Source organism: Malaclemys terrapin, chromosome 15 (genome assembly GCF_027887155.1).
Source record: "Malaclemys terrapin pileata isolate rMalTer1 chromosome 15, rMalTer1.hap1, whole genome shotgun sequence".
Taxonomy (NCBI): domain Eukaryota; kingdom Metazoa; phylum Chordata; order Testudines; family Emydidae; genus Malaclemys; species Malaclemys terrapin.
Window position 1 is genome coordinate 10009182 of NC_071519.1, and position 22663 is coordinate 10031844.

General features: G+C 50.7%; 1 long non-coding RNA gene and 2 other non-coding genes across 3 annotated transcripts; 1 reads left to right on the top strand and 2 right to left on the bottom strand.

Moving 5' to 3' along the window:
- Positions 1–2100: 2100 nt before the first annotated feature.
- On the bottom strand, positions 2101–2172 carry TRNAM-CAU (transfer RNA methionine (anticodon CAU)). Its single transcript has one exon. It is a non-coding gene; the product is annotated as a tRNA-Met (tRNA).
- A 42-nt stretch (positions 2173–2214) lies between these two features.
- On the top strand, positions 2215–10874 carry LOC128823132 (uncharacterized). Its single transcript, XR_008441684.1, has 3 exons — positions 2215–2302; positions 8042–8179; positions 9570–10874. It is a non-coding gene; the product is annotated as an uncharacterized LOC128823132 (long non-coding RNA).
- TRNAM-CAU (transfer RNA methionine (anticodon CAU)) lies at positions 7590–7661 on the bottom strand. Its single transcript has one exon. It is a non-coding gene; the product is annotated as a tRNA-Met (tRNA).
- Positions 10875–22663: the final 11789 nt, after the last annotated feature.

Genomic DNA, 22663 nt, shown 5'->3' on the forward strand with positions numbered 1-22663 from the left:
CCCTGGCATGGGCCGGGAGAGCAGGGTACGGGGGGGAGCAGCTACACAGGCCCCGGAGGCGCGCAATGCCTCTCCCCTGCCCCCAAACCCCCACCCCTGCCCCACCTCTTCCTGCACCCACGCCGCCTTTTCTAGGGTTACCATATCTCAAAAATAAAAAAAGAGGACCCTCCATGGGCCCTGGCCCCGCCCCTTTCCCCACCCCTAGCCCCGCCCCAACCCCGCCCGTTCCCCGCCCCAACTCCGCCCCCTCCTCCCTCCCACTCCCAGCCACGGGGAAAGGGCTGCCCCAGTGCTACCCGCTTCAGGGTTTGCCGGGCAGCCCCCAGACCCTGCGCCCCCAGCCGGCGCTTCCCCAGCGCAGCTGGAGCCCGGGAGGGGAAGCGCCCAGCCGGGGGCGCAGGGTCTGGAGGCTGCCCAGCAAACCGTGAAGCTGGTAGTGCTTGGGCTTTGGGCAGCCCCTATGCCTCCGGACCCTGCACCCCCAGCCGGGCACTTCCCCTCCCGGGTTCTGGCGGCGCAGGGTCCGGAGGCAAGGGGGCTGCCCGAAGCCGGTAGCGCTCGGGCAGCCCGGCTCTTAAACAGAGCTGAAGAGGAGCAGAGCCTCCTGGCACGGTGGCTCTGTGTAACTGACACTGTGTCAGTTACACAGAGCCAAAGAGGAGCAGAGCCTCCCGGCGCGGGGGCTCTGCTCCTCCCCGACTCTTCGGCTCTGTTTAAGAGCCAGGCTGCCCGAGCGCTACCGGCTTTGGCCAGCCCCCTATGCCTCTGGATCCCAGCCGCCGGCCGGGCACTTCTCCCGGGCTCCGGCGGCGCAGGGTCTGGAAGCACGGGGCTGCCCGAAGCCGGTAGCGCTCGGGCAGCTCGGCTCTTAAACAGAGCCAAAGAGTCGGGGAGGAGCAGAGCCGCCATTTTCCCGGACATGTTCGGCTTTTTGGCAATTCCCCCCGGATGGGGGTTTGACTGCCGAAAAGCCGGACATGTCCGGGAAAAAGAGGACGTATGGTAACCCTAGCCTTTTCACATTCCTGCTCTGCCCCCAGGCCCGCCCCACCTGACCCCTGACCCCAAACCCACTCCCACCCCTTCCCCCAAGCTCTCACCCCCATCCCCTGCCTCTTCCCACCCCTGCTCCACTCCAGGCTCCCCCCCGCTCTGCCTTGCCCCCAATCCCATCCCCCGCCTCTTCACACCCCTGCTCTGCCCCCAGCCCCAGCCTCGCCTCTTCCTGCCCCCGGTCCGCCCCTTCTCCCAAATCCCCACCCCTACCCCACTTCTTCCCAACCCCACTCCGCCCCCACCCCACCCCTTCCCTGAATCCCCCACCCCGTCCCACTCCTGCTCTGCTGCCAGGCCCACCCCACCCCTTCCCCCAAACCCCCACCTCTTCCCACCCCTGCTCTGCTCCCCCAGCCCCGTCCCCTGCCTCTTCCTGTCCCCAGTCCACCCCTTCCCCCAATCCCCCACCTCTTCCTGCTCCGCCCCCAGGTCTGCCCTTCTTCCCCCAAGCCCCCACCCCCATGCCACCTCCTCCCACCCCCGCTCCAGGCCACACCCCCACCTCTTCCAACCCAATTCTGCCTCCTTCCCCGAGCGTGCCCTCTTCCCCCCCCAGCACTTCTGCATGCCGCAAAACAGCTCATTGCAGTGGGTGGGAGGCACTGGGAGGGAGGGGAGGAGTTGATCAGGGGGTCCACCAGTGGACTGGAGGTGCTGGGGGGGGCCCACTGGCTAGGGCCGCCGAGAGCAGGTTCGGGCCCCGGTGAAAAAAAATTTTCGGGCCCCCCAGCAAGGGTGGACTGGCTATACAGAGCCAACAAAGCCAGGCCCCGGGCCCCCTTCCAGACCGCCGGGCCCCAGTAATTTGTACCGGCTTCCCCCCCAGTTGGCCCTGCCACTGGCTGCCATTTTCCTCTTGAGATCCCTTCCAGGCCTGTGGTTGTATGTGATTAGAGTCCTAGCACATCTGTCTGGGGCTTTATCCCTTTGTTTAATTGCTGTGAAAGAGACAATAGCAAGAGAATTGGTTCCTCTTTTCTATGTGGATAAAATAAAGGCTGCATTAATTATTTCCAGGGCTACAAGTAATAAAATGCAAACTAGCAGAGGATGGTTTCGATCCATCGACCTCTGGGTTATGGGCCCAGCACGCTTCCGCTGCGCCACTCTGCTGTGTGTTGGTTTTTTTTTTTTTTTAATCTGACATGTTCAGAAGGCCGCTCTTTGTCCTGCTGCACATGTGGGCTCTGCACTGGAGAGAGAAAGAGACATCAGAAGGGAATTTTACTATCTTTTTAAGCAGGTAATTTTGCATGTATTCTTTTCAACTATAAAATAACTGAAATCTGAGAGGTGCATTCTTATCTGCTGGCTAATAATTTGGCAAAAACATCCCATCCCCCCTTGCTTTTCTGTGGGCAAGATACATTCAGTTTGCTGAAAACCTCGTGCTTAACGCGAACAAATTGTTAATAGTTTTTTTATGAAACATTTAAAATTTGTTCTTCATCTCATATGTATTAGAACCAACTCTAGTTTCTGAAAATGAATTCCAAAATCAACTCTGTCCTAAAAAGTTTGGGGCCAACTTTTGATACATCTCTCAGCAAGAGAGATCGGAGCATTTTACATACGCCCGTATGTTTTTTCAAAGCCAGTTTTGTTCAGTGAAATGCAAACCCAGAGCGTCTATTGAAAAATATACGGGCCTATGTAAAATGCTCCGATCTCTCTTGCTGAGAGGTATTGAAGTTTGGCCACAAACTTTTTAGGACAGAGTTGATTTTGGAATTCATTTTTAGAAGATAAATTTGGTTCTAATACATATGAGCTGAAATATTTTAAGTTTGTGAATAATTTAGGGCTCCCTGGAATTTAGGTCAAGATGTGACCTTAGCTAACCCGTGGAATCTGCAGTGTTTCTACCACAATCCGCTACTGCCGTGTGGTCCCTGGGCATTCAGGGTTGTATTTATTAACCTCCCTTTTAAGAATGGGTGGGAGGGCGAGTGGTGAGGCACAGATACTTCTTGCTCCCCCCTACGGGGTGCGGAGGAACGTGGGGGGACAGGACGGACGGGGAAGTGAGTCCCAGGTCAGTTTCCCCATGTGGGCATAGGAGGGAGGGTGCAGGACTTAGGATCACAGGATCTGCAGCACCAAATAAGTGTGGCAATACACCTCTTTCACTACAAATTAAACACTGGTGGGACGCAGTGGGGCCCTGGGGGGTGGGGAATCTGTGGAGATGGGGGAGTGGGGACCCTGCGGGGGTCAGGGGCAATGGGGGCGGCAGGGGCACCAAAATACAAGTTTTCCCAGGGCTCTATTTCCCCTAAGACCGGCCCTGGTTGAGCTGGTGGCAGAGGGGAAAATCCCGGGTACCCCTTTGGGTACCAAAAGTGACCCGTGATGGGCTGAGCCTTGGTTGCCAAAATTGGGTGGGGGCAAAGGGGCCTTTTCTATTCCCCCCCCTCGCAGGACTGGATGTCTCAACCCCCGCGACCCAGGACCATGTCCCGAAAGGCACCAGGCATCCCCGTGCCTAGGCCAGTTTTAATTTGCGGACCTCTAAAAATTTTTTTGAATGGAGGTGCAGACCCCTTTGGAAACCTTAGACTTCATCGGCAGATCCCCTGCAGATCACAGTTTGAAAGCCATGGTAATGACAACCTTTCCTGGACCCCTTGAAGGACCTTCCTGGACCCTTAGTCTTCAGACCTCCAGGACAAGGCAGCTGTTCCCTATCTAAGGCCGGGTCTACTCGTCAAAACGTCTTCACTAAAGGGTTGCGTCCGTGTCTACTCCAGAAGGCCGCTTCTGGTGAAGGAAGCCGCTGGCTCCAAGAACATAATGATTCCACCTCCACAAGAGACGCCCAAACTCTCAAAACCGATTTAACCCTCCCCCCCCTTTTTTTTGAGAAACCGTACCAAAACGATCACAAGAGTCTTTAATCCGAAAATGCATCCTGAAGGAAATATCTATGCCTAAAAAAGAACATCCTAATGGCTGAGATGTATGAACCAGGACTGTTACAGAGCCTTTCATGATAGCAGCCCTGTTACGCGAGGGAGTTGAAATAATACATCTTTCCGTAAACTCACTCTTTCAGAAGAGGAGATGTGAGATATATCGATGAATAGCTATTGCACGAGTTTAATGCTAAATTAAAAATTGTTACTGACGTTGCAGCACTTGCAGGCTGTCGTGTTAACAACCTGTCTAGTTAAAGTTCTTAAACGTTTACATAAGAGACATTTTTTAAAATGTGTCAATATGTGTTTACGTGCTACAGTGTAACTGTTCAGTGTATAACATGCTCTTCTATCCATTCTTTACGTGGATTTTCCTCTATAAAAAAATAGAGAAAATAACATGTTTAAGACATCGTAAAACTCACGACAATCCTTAACTCTTGGTTTTGCAGAGGTCTCAGGTCAGGGTGGGACAAGCCCTATCATACGTGCTGCAAAAGTTAAGGATAATAGGTCCGGTTTAAGAGAAGAGTGCGGATAAGGGAAGAAGGGTGAATGTTGATTTTAAATTGTGCGTTTCCATTCTAGATGTTGATTGTAATGCTGAAATTGGAGAAAGGCCAGAGAAGAGAAACAAAAATGATTAAAGATGTAGAAAACATGACCTGTGAGGGCAGGTTGGAAAAAAAAAAGTTGGGTTTGTTTAGTCTGGAGAAGAGAAGACTGGTGGGTGCAGGGCCGGCTCCAGGCACCAGCCGACCAAGCACATGCTTGGGGCGGCACCTTAGAAGGGGCGGCCAATGTTGGGGTGGTGGGGGGGCACTCACGGTGTTTTTGTTTTTGTTTTTTTTGTTCGGCCGGGCGGCGCTCTAGGGTTTTTTTTGTTTTTTGTTTTGGCCGGGCAGCGCGGGGTGTGTTTTGGCAGGGCGGCGCTGGGGGGGGGGCTTTGGCGGTGTGGCTCGGCGCTCCGGGGGTTTGGGCGGTGCGGCGCTTGGGGGGCAGGGGTTTGAGTGGCCCCGCGCTCCAGGGGTTTGGGCAGCCCGGTGAGGCGAGGCGCTTGGGGGGTTGGCCGGTGCGACGCTCGGGGGGGGGGGGGGGTTTGGCCGGCACAGCACGGCGCATGGGGTTGGGGGGGTTGGCCGGCGCAGCACTCCAGGGGTTTGGGCAGCAAGGCGCTGGGGGGGGGCGTGTTAAGGCGGGGCGGTGCTCTTCTTTTTTGCCTGGGGCGGCAAAAAAGTTAGAGCCGGCCCTGAGTGGGTGGGGGGAACATGATGACAATATACAAGTACATAAAAGGTTGTTAAAAGAAGGGGGGAGGAAAATTGTCCTCAGCCTCTGAGGATAGGACAAGAAGCAATGGGCTTAAATTGCAGCAAGGGCGGTTTAGGTTGGATATTAGGAAAAACTTCCTAACTCTCAGAGCGGTTAAGCACTGGAATAAATTGCCCAGGGAGGTTGTGGAATCTCCATCATTGGGATTTTTAAGAGCAGGTTAGACAAACACCTCCCAGGGATGGTCTAGATAGTACTTAGTCCTGCTTTGAGTGCAGGGGACTGGACTAGCTGACCTCTGGAGGTCCCTTCCAGTCCTGTGGTTGTGTGTGATTGGAGTCCTAGCACATCTCTCTCCTTACAGGAGGGCTTGTGGCACCTTAGAGACTAACAAATTTATTAGAGCATAAGCTTTCGTGGACTACAGCCCACTTCTTCGGATGCATATAGAATGGAACATATAATGAGGAGATATATATACACACATACAGAGAGCATAAACAGGTGGGAGTTGTCTTACCAACTCTGAGAGGCCAATTAATTAAGAGAAAAAAAAAAAAAAAAAAAACTTTTGAAGTGATAATCAAGCTAGCCGAGTACAGACAGTGTGATAAGAAGTGTGAGAGTACTTACAAGGGGAGACAACGCTTCCTTAGCTCTCGTCCCCTAACGCCCCTACTCTACTTGCGCTACATTGATGACATCTTCATCATCTGGACCCATGGAAAAGAAGCCCTTGAGGAATTTCACCATGATTTCAATAATTTCCATCCCACCATCAACCTCAGCCTAGATCAATCCACACAAGCGGTCCATTTCCTGGACACTACTGTGCTAATAAGCGATGGTCACATCAATACCACCCTATACCGGAAACCTACTGACCGCTACACTTACCTACATGCCTCCAGCTTCCATCCAGGACACACCACACGATCCATTGTCTACAGCCAAGCTCTAAGATATAACCGCATTTGCTCCAATCCCTCCGATAGAGACAAGCACCTACAAGATCTCTATCAAGCATTCTTAAAACTACAATACCCACCTGCTGAAGTGAAAAAACAGATTGACAGAGCCAGACGAGTACCCAGAAGTCACCTCCTACAAGACAGGCCCAACAAAGAAAATAACAGAACACCACTAGCTGTCACCTTCAGCCCCCAACTAAAACCTCTCCAGCGCATCATCAGAGATCTACAACCTATCCTGAAAGATGATCCTTTACTCTCACAGATCTTGGGAGACAGACCTGTCCTCGCTTACAGACAACCCCCCAACCTAAAGCAAATACTCACCAGCAACCACACATCACTGAACAAAACCACTAACCCAGGAACCTATCCTTGTAACAAACCCCGATGCCAACTCTGTCCACATATCTATTCAAGTGACATCATCATAGGACCTAATCACATCAGCCATACCATCAGGGGCTCGTTCACCTGCACATCTACCAATGTGATATATGCCATCATGTGCCAGCAATGCCCCTCTGCCATGTACATTGGCCAAACCGGACAGTCTCTACGCAAAAGAATTAATGGACACAAATCTGACATCAGGAATCAAAATACTCAAAAACCAGTGGGAGAACACTTTAACCTGTCTGGTCATTCAGTGACAGACCTGCGGGTGGCTATATTACAACAGAAAAACTTCAAAAACAGACTCCAAAGAGAGACTGCAGAGCTAGAATTGATATGCAAACTAGACACAATCAACTCCGGTTTGAATAAGGACTGGGAATGGCTGAGCCATTACAAACGTTGACTATCTCCCCTTGTAAGTACTCTCACACTTCTTATCACACTGTCTGTACTCGGCTAGCTTGATTATCACTTCAAAAGTTTTTTTTTTTTTTTCTCTTAATTAATTGGCCTCTCAGAGTTGGTAAGACAACTCCCACCTGTTTATGCTCTCTGTATGTGTGTATATATATCTCCTCATTATATGTTCCATTCTATATGCATCCGAAGAAGTGGGCTGTAGTCCACGAAAGCTTATGCTCTAATAAATTGGTTAGTCTCTAAGGTGCCACAAGTACTCCTGTTCTTCTTTTTGCAGATACAGACTAACATGGCTGTTACTCTGAAACTTACAGGAGGGGACTCTCTGGGGCTTTAATCACTGTGAAAAAGTAAATAGCAAGCGAATAAAGAACAGGAGTACTTGTGGCACCTTAGAGACTAACAAATTTATTAGAGCATAAGCTTTCGTGGGCTACTGCCCACTTCTTCGGATGCATATCAAGCAAGCGAAGGTGTTCCTCTTTTCTATGTGGATTAAATGAAGGCAGCCTGAATTCTTTCCCAGGCTGTAAGTAATAAAAATACCAACTAGCAGAGGATGGTTTCGATCCATCGACCTCTGGGTTATGGGCCCAGCACGCTTCCGCTGCGCCACTCTGCTGGATAGCTTTTTTTTTCTCTCTGACATGTCCAGAAGGCTGTGCATGTGAGCTGTGCACTGGAGAGCGAGATCAGAAGGGCATTTTACAATCTTTTTAAGCAGGTAATTTTGATCTATTCTTTTCAACTCTAAACGAATGAACTGATCTCTGATAAGAATGCAGCCAGCTGCTGTTGGCTTTAGGCTAATCATTCGGCAAAAACATCCTGACAGGGGAATGGAGCTCACTGCTTATTTTATTTTTCCAATGGGCAATTCCAGTTTTCTAAAGCAGCTGAACTATTTTAAGCTTGTGATTTTCGGGTCTTTTTCTTATATAGGTGCCTATTACACACACACACACACACCGATTTTTCACATTTGTTGTCTGGTCACCCTAGGGGCCTCGCTGCGGAAAATGTCACTTTATACAGCAGTAGACCTTGAAAATAAAATCTGGATCATTCAAAGACTCCCAGTCAGGGGAAAAGTGCCTGCCAGGTCCTCTGCCGGACAAGGGCCTTGAAGTTTGGAGTGGGGTGAGTGGAAGCAAGCCAGCCCCCCCCATTGCTCCTCACCCTCCTCCCCAGCTGCCCCCCAACTCCCCCCTGCAGCTCCCTGCCTGCCTGACCCCCCCGAGGCCACCCCCAGTTTCTGCAAGCAGCCTCCAGCCCCCATTGCTCCTCACCCTCCTCCCCAGCTGCCCCCCCCAACTCTGCCTCTGCAGCTCCCTGCCTGCCTGACCCCCCCGAGGCCACCCCCAGTTTCTGCAAGCAGCCTCCACCCCCCACATTGCATCCCGGCCTGATCCTGCTGGCGGGGGGAGAGGGGGATCAGGGGGATCAGCACAAAGTGCTCTCGCTCCCGTTTTGCTACTTTGCACACCTGCCCAGCCCCCTCCTCATGAGGCCTGGCTGCTGGCTCGGACCAGCTGTCCAAGGCCGGGGAAACGTGGGGCAGGAACTAGCTAGTGGCTGCTCAAGACAATCCCCTGCCCTTGCCCAGGTCACGGGACATGTTCATAAGCGGTGGGTTATTTGAAAAACTGGATACAAAATAAAGGGACAGGAATGTATCACTCCTTGATTGATCTGTTCGCTCAGGAGCGGTTCTTTGAGGTCTGCTGGGAGGAGATGGGGGCTGCAGCAGGGGAGAAATCCCCACTAGAAGCAGCTGCCGAAGCAGGTCACTGGTACCTCCAAGTGCTCCCCTTCCTAGAGTGCGGGGCCCACAGGGAAGGGGAAGCACCTGCAGTAAAAGGGGATCCTCGGTTTGTTCCTGGGGAAAAGGAGGGGGCAGAGGGGACTAAACCCACAGAGGGCCCAAGGAAGTGTTACTTATGTGACAAAGTGATGCCCTATGTCTGGGGGGATCCAAATACCCTCCCTGAGCTGTCCAGATGAAAACAGCTCCCTTCCAATCAAAGACTTCAGTGGTGGCAGCCAGAGTTCTAGTTAATTTTGGCAGGTCTGACCTCATGGACCCAGACCAAGAGTTTATAAAAAAGGCCAAGGTAAATGGTCGCGTGTACCAGGGCTGGCGAGACACTGGGGCACATATTAGGAAACACTATTTCACTAGGAGGGTGGTGAAGCACTGAAATGGGTTCCCTAGAGTTGGACTAGATCAGTGGTCTCCAAACTTTTTTGATCGTGCACCCCTATTAGTAAAAAATTTTTGAGCACGCCCCCCCTGCCGCGCCGAAGCAAAAAAACCCCAAAACAAACAAAACTTGGATTCCCACCCGAACTACCTAAGCAAAAAAAAACCGCTCAGACTCCCGCCTAAACTGCCGAAGCAAAAAAAAAAAAAAGCACTCCTGCCTCGCACCCCCAAGGATCCTCTTGTGCACCCCACTTTGGAGACCACTGGACTAGATGGCCTCCTGAGGTCTCTTCCAGCCCTAATCTTCTGTGATTCTATGTGCAGGGTAAAGCAATTGAAATCTGCCCCATACCATCCAGAGATCAGCAGTTTTGTTGAGAGGTTCATCAGGACTCTAAAATCCATGTTCAACAGGAACAGATGCAAACAAGAGGGTGAGTGACTGGGATGTAATGTTCCCCTGTCTATTTGCTTACCCTGGAGTGCCCTATTTCATTTCCTGGGTGGGAGAAAAGTCAGAGGGCCCCTGGATCTCACTGGAGAGTCCCTGGAGGGTGGCTCTGAGGCAGAGGAGGAGTTTATGACTGAACTTGTGCAAAAGTTTGGGGCAGGGCCGGCTTTAGGCCTATTACCCCGAATCAGGCCCCGTGCCCTAAAGTGTAGATCAATTTTTGATAATTTTTATATGACTTTACATTGTGCCTTTTTATATAACCTTATGGTGGGTCTACCCACGTGTGACCTTTGTTTTTATGGAACTTTGTATTAAAGCCTTATTTAGAAACTTTGCATTACCCTTGGTATAACATTATAGCCCCTAAGGATAAAATAAGATAGAAGAAAATTTTTTTTTTGCTAGCAGTAGAACAAGAGCTCTCTCCCCCCCCACTCTTAATCAATTGCCCTGTTGAATGAATGAGGTGTGGATGAGCAAGGCATGGAAGGCAGCACCTCCAGACAGCCTCAACTGTTGGAGAGGGGCTGGGAGCCAGACCCAAGGACAATAAAACGTGTCAAGTGGGCTCATTAAAGACAAGCAGACATACTGACGGCCTCGGGGGTTAGAAGCAAGCTCCTTCTTTTGGAAACACCCTCTTTGCAGCATTGGGACAACACTCAAAAGAAAGCAGCACAAAGGACCAATGGACACAGACACAGAGTTTGAATCTGGTATAGATTTGCATAAGAGGGAAGCTGCTATAAAAGTGAGGTGTCTTGCAGAGGACCCCAGGTCTCGTCTTGTCAACATGGGAGCATCGATCCGGATCGGCAGAAGCCCGGCTCCACCCCCTCCCCCATCTAACTCACCTGGCCAGTGAAGTTAAGGGGAGCAACTAATTGGTAACAACAAGACAGAGTGTGTTTGTGTGTGTGTGTGAGTGTAAGTGTAATATATTATATGCATATAATACAGTGTTAATAAATACATGTATTACTAATAAATGTGGTGTTCTGCCTTATTCCCCCTGAAAAGATCCTGTGCAGTACTTTAAGTACAACATTTTGGTGGAGAATGCGAAAGGGGGAGCAAGCATAGAACCCACAGTTATTATAAAACTGGTGTGCACACCGCCAGCTTTAGCAAGCCTGGCACTATAGAAAAAAGAGCGTAAACTTTCAGTTAATTAACCAAACTCTGAAGGATATAGGAGTTTAGGTGTAAATTGTGTTCATGACTGAGCTAAAGAGGAGAACTTAGTGTTTCTCACTCTGATCCGGGGAAGGATTTGTATAATTGGTGTATGAACCCTCGGTGGTAGCAGACCGAGTAATACAGAGGGAGGCTTAGCGTCTCTCTCTCTGGCCCAGAGTGGGTTAAAAACATAAGATACAGATCTTGTTCTGTCAAACCAAACTCTGAAGGATATAGGAGTTTGGGCAGTGTAGTGTGGTTCATGTTTGTTTTGTTTTGTTTTGGTAAGTAATATTGTGGTAATTTCACAATTTTAAATAAAATGTTTAAGAAATGGGACCAGGAAGGGTGGGGGCTAGTTGAAAAGCCCACCCTCCTTGCTAAATTGGTAGTGGAACAAGGCTTGTGCCCATGGAAAGAAACTGTTTATTAAAAAAAGCAGGATCGGGCCCAGGCAAGCAACAGATAAAGAAACTAAAAAACAGGTTGGGTACAGAGAGTTAAAACAGCACTCTCAAATCTTACAGCAGCAGTAACATCAGGAGAAGAAACATTTGAGACCCCAGAAGGGGGCAGACCTTTGGGACCCCTCTGGAGATTGGGAAGGGGAATATTTGGGTAAATTCCTCCTCCCAGGGCCAAAATGCCATTAAAACAGTTAACAACAGAGCCTGCTTCTGCCTCAGATCTCCAGGCCATGGCAAAATGGCTGGAGATTTTAAAACAAATTTTTTTTCTAGATAAAGTGTTAACGCCCTTTTACTGAGAGAAAGGGAGGATTTACACTCACAAGAAATGCACCACTTAATTAGCATTTGTGCAGCCCCAAGTACAAAACACACTGTGGCAGAGACCAAGCAGGTTCTGCCATGGTGGAAGCACTGTGCTAATTTGTTTCCAAGCTTCTATCTTTCAGGCTCTGAACCAGAACATCAGGAGAGCTGGTACCAGCTGAAGAGTTATAAAATACCACGGTTATAGTGTCATGACAAAGTCTGTGTTCAGTGTTCTGTGTTGCATGTTCTGTGTCTGTCTCTAGTGGTGTCCTGTGCTAGCATTGGGTCCAGAGAGAGAGGGGATACTACACTAGACAGGGCAAATGTCTTTTCCTCTCTCTACTTCCCCCATCTCCATCCAACTTATCAATCACCCCTTGTGTCTAAAACACTTTGGTCCCCAGTGCATCAGGTTTATTTGTTGTTAGGTTCTCTAATAATCATTTTGTTGTTAATTTTTGTTATTAATACATTTGTATTGTTAGTTACATTTGCTTGTATTATTATTAATTCCACACTTTCCTCTATGCACTCTGATTCTTCTTCCCCAAGCCCTAAAGGGTAGTTCTTGGGCCCCCATAACCTGTAAGACCTTGGCCCATAATTGTATGGCCCCATCTTTCAGGTCCCCAGAAACCTCTGAGAACAACTGTTAAAAATAGGAAATTCTACAACATTTTAGCAACTAAATGTTAGTTTAAGTCCAAATCAGCTTAACCTTGCATAACAACTGTGGTACTCCTACAAAATCTTATTTGTTGTGTGTGCTTAAAAAGGTCCTGACCTCAGTGACTTTTATTGTTTGATGGCTATTGCAGCATCAAACTTGGGCCTCATTTTGTTTGTCAATGTACCCAATTATTGGAATGGTAATGGTTTTGTTGTATTTCCAATTATTATAATTATAATTGTTTGCATTTGTGTTTATGTTATATCTGGTGTTTAGTCAATTGTAATGGTTTTAGTAATATTCACCTGGTTATAATTGTTTGGTTTGTTTGCAACAAATACAAAAGATTTATATGGTGACCACTCAAGAATTGTTCCTGAGAGGTCAAAAGGGGGACAATGTAGATCAATCTCTGATAATTTTCATATGACTTTACATTGTGCCTCTTCATATAACCTTGTGGTGGGTCTACCCACGTGTGACCTCTGTTTTCATGGAACTTTGTATCAAAGCCTCATTTAGAAACTTTGCATTACCCTTGGTATAATATTATAGCCCCTAAGGATAAAATAAGATAGAAGAAAATTTTCTTTTTGCTAGCAGTAGAACAAGAGCTCTCCCCCCCCACTCTTAATCAATTGCCCTGTTGAATGAATGAGGTGTGAATGAGCAAGGCATGGAAGGCAGCACCTCCAGACAGCCTCAACTGTTGGAGAGGGGCTGGGAGCCAGACCCAAGGACAATAAAACGTGTCAAGTGGGCTCATTAAAAACAAGCAGACATACTGACGGCCTCGGGGGTTAGAAGCAAGCACCTTCTTTTGGAAACACCCTCTTTGCAGCATTGGGACAACACTCAAAAGAAAGCAGCACAAAGGACCAATGGACACAGACACAGAGTTTGAAGCTGGTATAGATTTGCATAAGAGGAAAGCTGCTATAAAAGTGAGGTGTCTTGCAGAGGACCCCGGGTCTCGTCTTGTCAACCTGGGAGCATCGATCCGGATCGGCAGAAGCCCGGCTCCACCCCCTCCCCCATCTAACTCACCTGGCCAGTGAAGTTAAGGGGAGCAACTAATTGGTAACAACAAGACGGAGTGTGTTTGTGTGTGTGTGTGAGTGTAAGTGTAATATATTATATGCATATAATACAGTGTTAATGAATACATGTATTACTAATAAATGTGGTGTTCTGCCTTATTCCCCCTGAAAAGATCCTGTGCAGTACTTTAAGTACAACAAAAGAAGAGCGCCTAACGTAGGCGCCTTTTTAATTTTTACTCACTCGGCGGTGCTCCGGGTCTTCGGCGGCACATCCTTCACTCGCTCCGGGTCTTCGGCGGCACTTTGGCAGCGGGTCCTTCAGTGCCACCGAAGACCCGTAGCAAGTGAAGGATGTGCCGCCGAAGTGCCACCGAAGACCCGGAGCGCCGCCGGGTGAGGCATCCCTGCCGGGGCCCCGTCTAAACTATCTGAATCGGATTCCGCACTTCCTAAAGCCGGCCCTGGTTTGGGGAAGCTTTAAAGACTATGATGGGAATAGTTCAGGAAATTCTCACAAAGAGCCAAGCTGCTCAGATAGCCTGGTGTGTGAACGATCACTTGATGCAGGCAGGGGACTGGACTCGATGACCTCTCGAGGTCCCTTCCAGTCCTAGAATCTATGAATCTATGCAGGCAGCTTGGAGCTGTTGTTACTCCCTGTCAGGGCCGGCTCCAGGGTTTTAGCAGGGGGGCGGGGGGAAAGCCGCAATCGCGCTCAGCGGCACTTCGGTGGCAGCTCCACTGCGCCGCTTCATTCTTCGGTAGCAATTCGGCGGCAGGTCCTTCCCTCCAAGAGGGACTGAGGGATCGCCGCCGAATAGCTGAATGTGCCGCCCCTCTTCATTGGCCGCCCCAGGCACCTGCTTGCTGTGCTGGTGCCTGGAGCAGGCCCTGCTCCCTGTAGAAAGGTACAAATCGCAGAACCCAGGCAGGAAGGTTGTGGAAGGGGTTACCCGATCTTAGACTGCACAAAGGTCCCGCATCAAGGTTGCTCCACAGACTGCTGATAAGCAGGTTAAAAGCAGATGACAATGGAGAAGCCATTATAAACATGCCAGGCCGTGCAGAGGAGGATTCTCAGACTGCCCCTCTCACTGATTTGATGGCTGAATGCCGTAGCAACACTTCTCTCAAGAGTGCTGTGAAGAGTATGTGACGCGTTAACCCCAGCGGAAAAGGCAGAGGTTATGAGCATGCGGCAGCTGCCCCCACTGAAATCTTTGATTGGAGGGGAGCGGCTTTCACCTTAGGGTGACCAGATGTCCCGATTTTATAGGGACAGTCCCAATATTTGGGGCTTTGTCTTATATAGGCTCCTATTACCCCCCACAATGTGTCCCGATTTTTCACACTTGCTGTCTGGTCACCCTATTTCACCTGGACTGCTCAGGGAGGGTATTTGGATCCCCCCAGACATAGGGCATCACTTTGTCACATAAGTAACACTTCCTTGGGCCCTGTGTGGGTTTAGTCCCCTCTGCCCCCTCCTTTTCCCCAGGAACAAACCGAGGATCCCCTTTTACTGCAGGTGCTTCCCCTTCCCTGTGGGCCCCGCACTCTAGGAAGGGGAGCACTTGGAGGTACCAGTGACCTGCTTCGGCAGCTGCTTCTACTGGGGATTTCTCCCCTGCTGCAGCCCCCATCTCCTCCCAGCAGACCTCAAAGAACCGCTCCTGAGCGAACAGATCCAGTTTTTCAAATAACCCACCGCTTAGGAACATGTCCCGTGACCTGGGCCAGGGCAGGGGATTGTCTCGAGCAGCCTCTGGCCAGTCCCTGCCCCACGTTCCCTCGCCCCACGGCAGATGGTCCCAGCCAGCAGCCGGGCCTCACTGGGGCAGCTGGGCCCCCCGGCTGCTGGCGCTGGCGGCGCAGGGGCGGGGCCCTTGGAGGGCGGGGAGGGGCTGGAGCCGGCGCGTCCTGCAGCGCCCAGCGAGCGGGGCGGGGCCTTCCCGGGCCAGCCCGGCGGGAAGACCCAGGGGCGGGAAGTTGCTGCCCGGAGGAAGCGGCCGGGGTCAGAGCCGGAGCCAAGCCCGGCGATGGCTGCAGCGGGGCCGGCGCAGGTAGGACGCGGGGCGGGGACTCCCCGGCCGGGCACTGGCTGGTCCGAGGGGGGCCGGGACCCGGGTCTCTCCCGCGCTACTGACCCCGGGGCTGGGGGCTGCAGCAGCTCCCGGGGGTGGCGCTGCCCCGGGGCAGGGAGCGGTGCGGCCAGGCAGGGCCCGGGGTCCTGCTTTGCACCAGCCCTGCCCGGACCGGGGGCTGCAGCAGCCAGAGCGCTGGGGCCGGGGAGCGGCTCGGGGGTCCCTGGGCGCTTCCCTGGGGCTAGGCAGGAGAGGGTCCTGTGGCAGGACCGACCTTAGGGAAAATGGCCCCGCGCAGGGTGGGGAGCGGGGGAGATGCGGCGAGAGACGGGGGCAGCAGCCGCAGGGCGGGAAGTCGCTGCCCAGAGGAAGCGGTTGGAGCCAGAGCCGAGCCTGGCAATGGCTGCAGCGGGGCCGGCGCAGGTAGGACACGGGGCGGGGACTCCCCGGCTGGGCACTGGTCCCTCCCGCGGTAGTGACCCCGGGGCTGGGGGCTGCAGCATCTCCCGGCGGTAGCGCTGACCCCTATCCGCTCCCTCCCACTTCCTGCCCCCCAACTCCCGCCCCATCCAACCCCCCCCCCCCCTTTACCATGCTGCTCAGAGCAGCAGGACTGGCAGCCCCCCGGGCCCGAGCTAGCCACTCCGCTGCGCTGCCCAGCAGGAGCACACAGCCCCCCTGCCCACGGCGCTGGCGGCAGGGCGAGCCGAGGCTGCGGGGGACTGGGGCTCAAGGGCCGTAGTTTGCCCACCTCTGTTCTAGAGAGTCAGCTGAGGTTTTTTTGTTTTTTCAGAAAGATAGTGAGCATTGCTGGCACATGATGGCATATATCACAGTGGTAGATGTGCAGGTGAATGAGCCCGGGATGGTGTGGCTGATGTGGTTAGGTCCTATGATGGATTCATTCCAAAACCAGTAGGAGAACACGTCATTCTCTCTGGTCGCTCACTAACAGACCTCAAAGTGGCAATTCTACAACAACAAAACTTCAAAAACAGATTCCAACCTGAAGCTGCAGAACTGGAATTAATTTGCAAACTAGATACCATCAGATTAGACCTGAATAAAGACTGGGAGTGGTTGGGTCTTGACAAAACCTAAACTTAAATTCACTAATACTAAGGTCTCCCTACTGTTACTCACACCGTCTTGTCAACTGTCTGTAATGGACCACTCTCTTACCACTTCAAAAGTTATTTTTCTTCCCTTGGTATCCTGCTGTTAATTGATTTATCTCCTTAGACTGAACTAACACTCGATAAAGCAGCCACCATCCTTTCATGTATTTCTACCTGCTCCTGTATTTTTTACTTCATTCATCTGATGAAGTGGGTTCTAGCCCAGGAAAGCTTATGCCCAAATACATTTGTTAGTCTCTAAGGTGCCACAAGGACTCCTCGTTTTTTATAAACTGAGTTGTGTCACCAGCATTCTTAACAGCTTCATTCAGTTCTTCTAAAATTGGCTTTGACAGGGACAGGCTTATAAGGCTTTCTGCATGTTGATGCAGTCCAGAGGCATGGCGTTTTGCAGCCTTTTCATATAGGTTGTCAGTATTGGCTTGGCCTTAGTTGATCAGTCTGGCAAACCAAGCTCCTCCACTTTTATTATATAAATCCATGGTATGCCCACATCTTGAATACTGCGTGCAGTTCTGGTCATTCCCTCTGAAACACCTGGAATCTGAGGAAACAGATTGACAGAGCAAGACAGGTACCCAGAAATCACCTACTACAGGACAGGCCCAACAAGGACAATAACAGAACACCACTGGCCATCACATACAGCCCCCAGCTAAAACCTCTCCAGCGCATTATCCACGATCTACAACCTATCCTGGAAAATGATCCCTCACTCTCACAGACCTTGGGAGGCAGGCCAGTCCTCGCTTACAGACAACCCCCCAACCTGAAGCAAATACTCACCAGCAACTACACACCACACCACAGAAACACCAACCCAGGAACCTATCCCTGTAGCAAACCTCGTTGCCTACTCTGTCCCCATATCTACTCTGGCAACAGCATCAGAGGACCCAACCACATCAGCCACACCATCAAGGGCTCATTCACCTGCACATCTACTAATGTTATATATGCCATCATGTGCCAGCAATGCCCCTCTGCCATGTACATTGGCCAAACCGGACAGTCCCTCCGCAAAAGAATAAATGGACACAAATCGGACATCAGGAATGGTAACATACACAAGCCAGTAAGTGAACACTTCAATCTCCCTGGTCATTCTATTACAGATTTAAAAGTCACTGTCATTGAACAAAAAAACTTCAGAAACAGACTTCAAAGAGAAACAGCAGAACTAAAATTCATTTGCAAATTCAACACCATTAATCTGGGCTTGAATAGGGACTGGGAGTGGCTGGCTCACTACATAAGCAGCTTTTCCTCTCCTGGAATGGACACCTCCTCATCTATTATTGGGAGTGGACTACATCCACCCTGATTGAATTGGCCCTGTCAACACTGGTTCTCCACTTGCGAAGTAACTCCCTGCTCTCCATGTGTCTGTATATAATGCCTGCATCTGTAGCTTTCACTCTCTGCATCCGAAGAAGTGAGGTTTTTACCCACGAAAGCTTATGCCCAAATAAATCTGTTAGTCTTTAAGGTGCCACCAGACTCCTTGTTGTTTTTGTAGATACAGACTAACATGGCTACCCCCTGATACTTGACACCTGGAATAGTCACGGTCATAAGACAGGATACTGGGATAGATGGACCGTTGGTCTGACCCAATAATGCCGTTCTTACATAAAAATAATTATAATAATAAAGTTTAGTACAGAAACTCCCCAAGATAATGACCTCTTGAGATCGTGATGATGTGAGATAATGACCTTGGCAAATAATGCATTTTAAAAATCTTGGCCTACTACGAAACATATATTTATATAAGTTTCCCAGTCACAAATCTGGCATTCTGTAGCGAAGTCACTAAAACATAGTCTAATGCTCCGGCTGCTGTTGTTTGTCGTGCCACCGTTCACTCTGCCGCTCCGTCCCCAATGGCCCTGCACTGTCACCTTCTGCTGCCACTGACCTGTGCGAGTCGGTCTCTTGCGGTTCCACCAGCTCTCAGTGATTTGATCTCTCGGGGGGGGAACCTCACTGCTAGTGCAGGCTGGGCCGTCTCTTCCACAGAAACACTGTCCCACAGCAGGTCTAAGCACTTAGACCTGATTATCAGTGATTTCAGCTGCAGTGGTCACTTATGAAGCCCAATCAGCTCTCTCTCTAAACAGCAGAGGGGGCAAGTCAAAGAGTGCCTGTGACTCTTAGAGCCTACACCACCAAGCAAAACACCTGTGCCCCACCCTCTCTCTCGTCACTAGGATCTGGCATCCAAACCTCCTGCTTAGGGAGTGCAGCTCAGTTGAAGATGACCAGTGCTTAATTTGTAATGAAAGAAGTGCTGGGGCTCAAGCAAGTTTGTTATTTTCATAAGTGATGTGGCAAGCCCAGAGGTCCCAGGGCTATGAACTGCCCAGGGGCCTCAGTCCTGGCAAGCCCGAGCACAAATGAAGCACTGAGGGAGACCCCCTCATTCAGGCAGGCTAAGCACAGTTCTGCTGCCCTTTACTCATACGATAAGGATAACAACATTTCATGACCCCCACAGTTAATACTGAAGTGATTTGTAACCAACACCAGCCAAAATTGATCACTTGGGCAGCACAGCTCTTTCTGCCGGATACCTAGGCAGAGTAGGTGAGTTCATGTAAATACAGTCTGGTCCTGAAGCCTTCGCCCCACCCCTGTGCGACGAACTGGGACTCTTTGAATGCTGAGTGGGGAGTGTTGGTTGGGAAGGCAGGGGAGTGTGGCTAAGATGGTCTGCATGGGGGGATGGTTTCAGAGTAGCAGCCGTGTTAGTCTGTATCCGCAAAAAGAAGAACAGGAGTACTTGTGGCACCTTAGAGACTAACAAATTTATTAGAGCATAAGCTTTCGTGGACTACAGCCACTGCATCCGAAGAAGTGGGCTGTAGTCCACGAAAGCTTATGCTCTAATAAATTTGTTAGTCTCTAAAGTGCCACAAGTACTCCTGTTCTTCTTTTTAGGGGGGGATGGGAGACTGGCCTTAAGGGAGAATACCTGAGCATGTAACATGAGAACCCAGGAAGGGGTTAGAGGCCAGGTGACACCTTTGCCTGGGAAACTGAACAAAGGCTGGGGAGGAGGACGCTGGGGGAGAGAGAGTTTTCAGGTGCTGGCTGGTAATGGAGGGAGCCCGGACGGGGCTCTGCCCCCACCCCAATGGGCCTGTGGTGCCCCTGGGACTCCAAGATGGACCTAACTGAGGGGGGTCCTGTTGTCTGTACCTGCAAGACCTGTCTTGGACCGTGTTCCTGTCATCTAAATCAACCTTCTGCTTTACTGGCTAGCTGAGAGTCATGGTGAATCGCAGGAAGCCGGGGGTGCAGGGCCTTGTGTCCCTGCACACTCCGTGACACCCTGGCTCATCACTAGCTGTTGGGGAGAGCTCATTCAGACCTTGCTTACAAATCATCATTTGAAATTATGAGGTAGGCCAATATAGCCGAAACAAATGCGCTGACATTGTCCTAAATAACAACTGTGTGAGGAAGCTAGTCTTGGTTCATACTTTTCAAGCCCATTATGCTTTCTCAGGTACAAGTATTTTCTCATACACTGTGTATGCTTTTAAAGTGTGTATTAATGTTTCAATTTCAATTCAAATTTCCAACCAACGACTAAATTGGCAACACTGCATGTAACTGGGAGGGGGTGTTGGGGAAATTCAGGGGGAAATCCCTGCCCTGAGGTCCGTGGGGGAGCTGGGTGGGGTGGTGGAGTCTCCCTGGGTCACAGCTGCTGGGCTGGGGGTTCCCTGGGAGTCGCTCCCCTAGAAACCGCGTCCCCTGCTGAGACTCCGGGCTGGGGGCTGGAGCGGAAGGTGCTGAGTGTGTAACGCTTGTGCCAGCAGCTCCAGGTGGCGTTTGAGGACGTCGCTCTGTATTTCACCCGGGAGGAGTGGGAGCTCTTAACCCGGCCAGAGAAGCAGCTGTACCAGGACCAGATGCTGAGGAATTACCAGGCCCTCGTTTTCCTGGGTAAGGACCTATTTATCTTTACTCACAGCTGTGAAATGTCTGGGTTCCCTTGACGCCTCAGCTGCCATGTGCCACCCAGCAGCCAAGTGGTGGCAAATGTCAGCAGCTTTCAGAGCCTCGGGCTAATGTTAATGTAACCTGTTGACTTGCGTTATGTATCTCAGTCCTGGCACAGAGGTGGTTGCAAACAGCACATGAGCAACAACCGCTTCCAGGAATCCCAGCCCAGACACCAATGGCAGCAACTCTGCCTCAGGAACTGACTCTAGTTAGACAAATAAGGCAGGGAGAAAATCCTCCTGCAGCACCCCCCCCCCAAAAAAAAGAATGAACATCATACGTTTAACAGCCGCACAGTTGAACAAATCTTGCACCCTATGCAAAAGAACTTATAGGCCTGTGTAACTGTGATGCCTGCCATGACTCAACCCCCACAGCAAATTGAGAAGGGTCATAGACGTTGCTGCTTCAGAATACGAACTGAACTTGCCTGGTGGGAGACGGGACAAAATCTCCTCTAGGAAAGTTCAAATTCATTATTCTCCTGCTTGGGATCTCTTGCGTTTCCTCTCAAGCAGTGTCGGAGATTGGGGCCTCGTCGTGCCAGTTGCTGCGCAGACAAACGCTGTCCGAGGTCGGGGCCCTGTTGTGCTGGGCTGCACAAACCTATAAATGAGTCCCTGCCCCCAGAACTGATTCTTTCTCCCCAAACAGGCTGTTCAGGTTCCACCCCGGACTTAATCCACCGGATCGAGCTAGGGGAGGCAGAGCTCTGGATCTGGGATGCCAAGAACTCCAGGGAAAGCTCAGGGTCTAAAAGCCTGTCCTCGGGTGAGTCATAATAATCCAATCCCTTCTGATTTACACACCTGCTAGTGGAGGGCTCCTTAATGTAAAAGGCAAAGGCAGAGTGAGATCCACTGGCTGGGAACACAAGCAAGACAAACTGACACTGGGATTTAGGGGCCAGTGTTTATCTGGGAGAGGAATGATCCATGGAGAGAGCTCCCCTCAGAAGAGGGTGGATTCTCCATTACTGTGAGTCTGTCAATGGAGACGGGGCGTCTCTTTCTCCAAGCCCTGCTCTAAGGCCTGGTCTACACTACGACTTTAATTCAGATTTAGCAGCGTTAATTCGAATTAACCCTGCACCCGTACACACAACGACGCCATTTAATTCGAAATAAAGGGCTCTTTAAATCGATTTCTGTACTCCACCCTGACGAGCGGAGTAGCGCCAAAATCGATTTTAGCATTTCGAATTAGGGTTAGTGTGGCCGCAATTCGATGGTATTGGCCTCCGGGAGCTATCCCACAGTGCACCATTGTGACCGCTCTGGACAGCAATCTAAACTCGGATGCACTGGCCAGGTAGACAGGAAAAGCCCAGCAAATATTTGAATTTTATTTCCTGTTTGCCCAGCGTGGAGAGCACAGGTGACCACAGAGAGCTCATCAGCACAGGTAACCATGCAGTCCGAGAATCGAAAAAGACCACCAGCATGGACCGTACGGGAGGTACTGGATCTGATCGCTATATGGGGAGAGGATTCAGTGCTAGCAGAACTTCGTTTGAAAAGACGAAATGCCAAAACTTTTGAAAAAATCTCCAAGGGCATGATGGAGAGAGGTCACAATAGGGACTCAGATCAGTGCCGCGTGAAAGTCAAGGAGCTCAGACAAGGCTATCAAAAAACAAAGGATGCAAACGGTCACTCCGGGTCAGAGCCACGGACATGCTGCTTCTACGCTGAGCTGCATGCAATTCTAGGGGGGGCCGCCACCACTACCCCACCTGTGACCGTGGATTCCAGGTCGGGGATAGTCTCATCAGCTACACCTGAGGATTCTGCGGATGGGGAAGAGGAGGAGGAGGACGAGCTTGCAGAGAGCACCCAGCACTCCGTTCTCCCCAACAGCCAGGATCTTTTTCTCAGCCTGACTGAAGTACCCTCCCAAGCCAGTATCCAAGACCATGACCCCATGGAAGGGACCTCAGGTGAGTTTACCTTTTAAAATATAAAAATTGTTTTAAAAGCAAGCGTTTTTTAATGATTACTTTGCCCTGAGGACTTGGGATGCATTCGCGGCCAGTACAGCTACTGGAAAAGTCTGT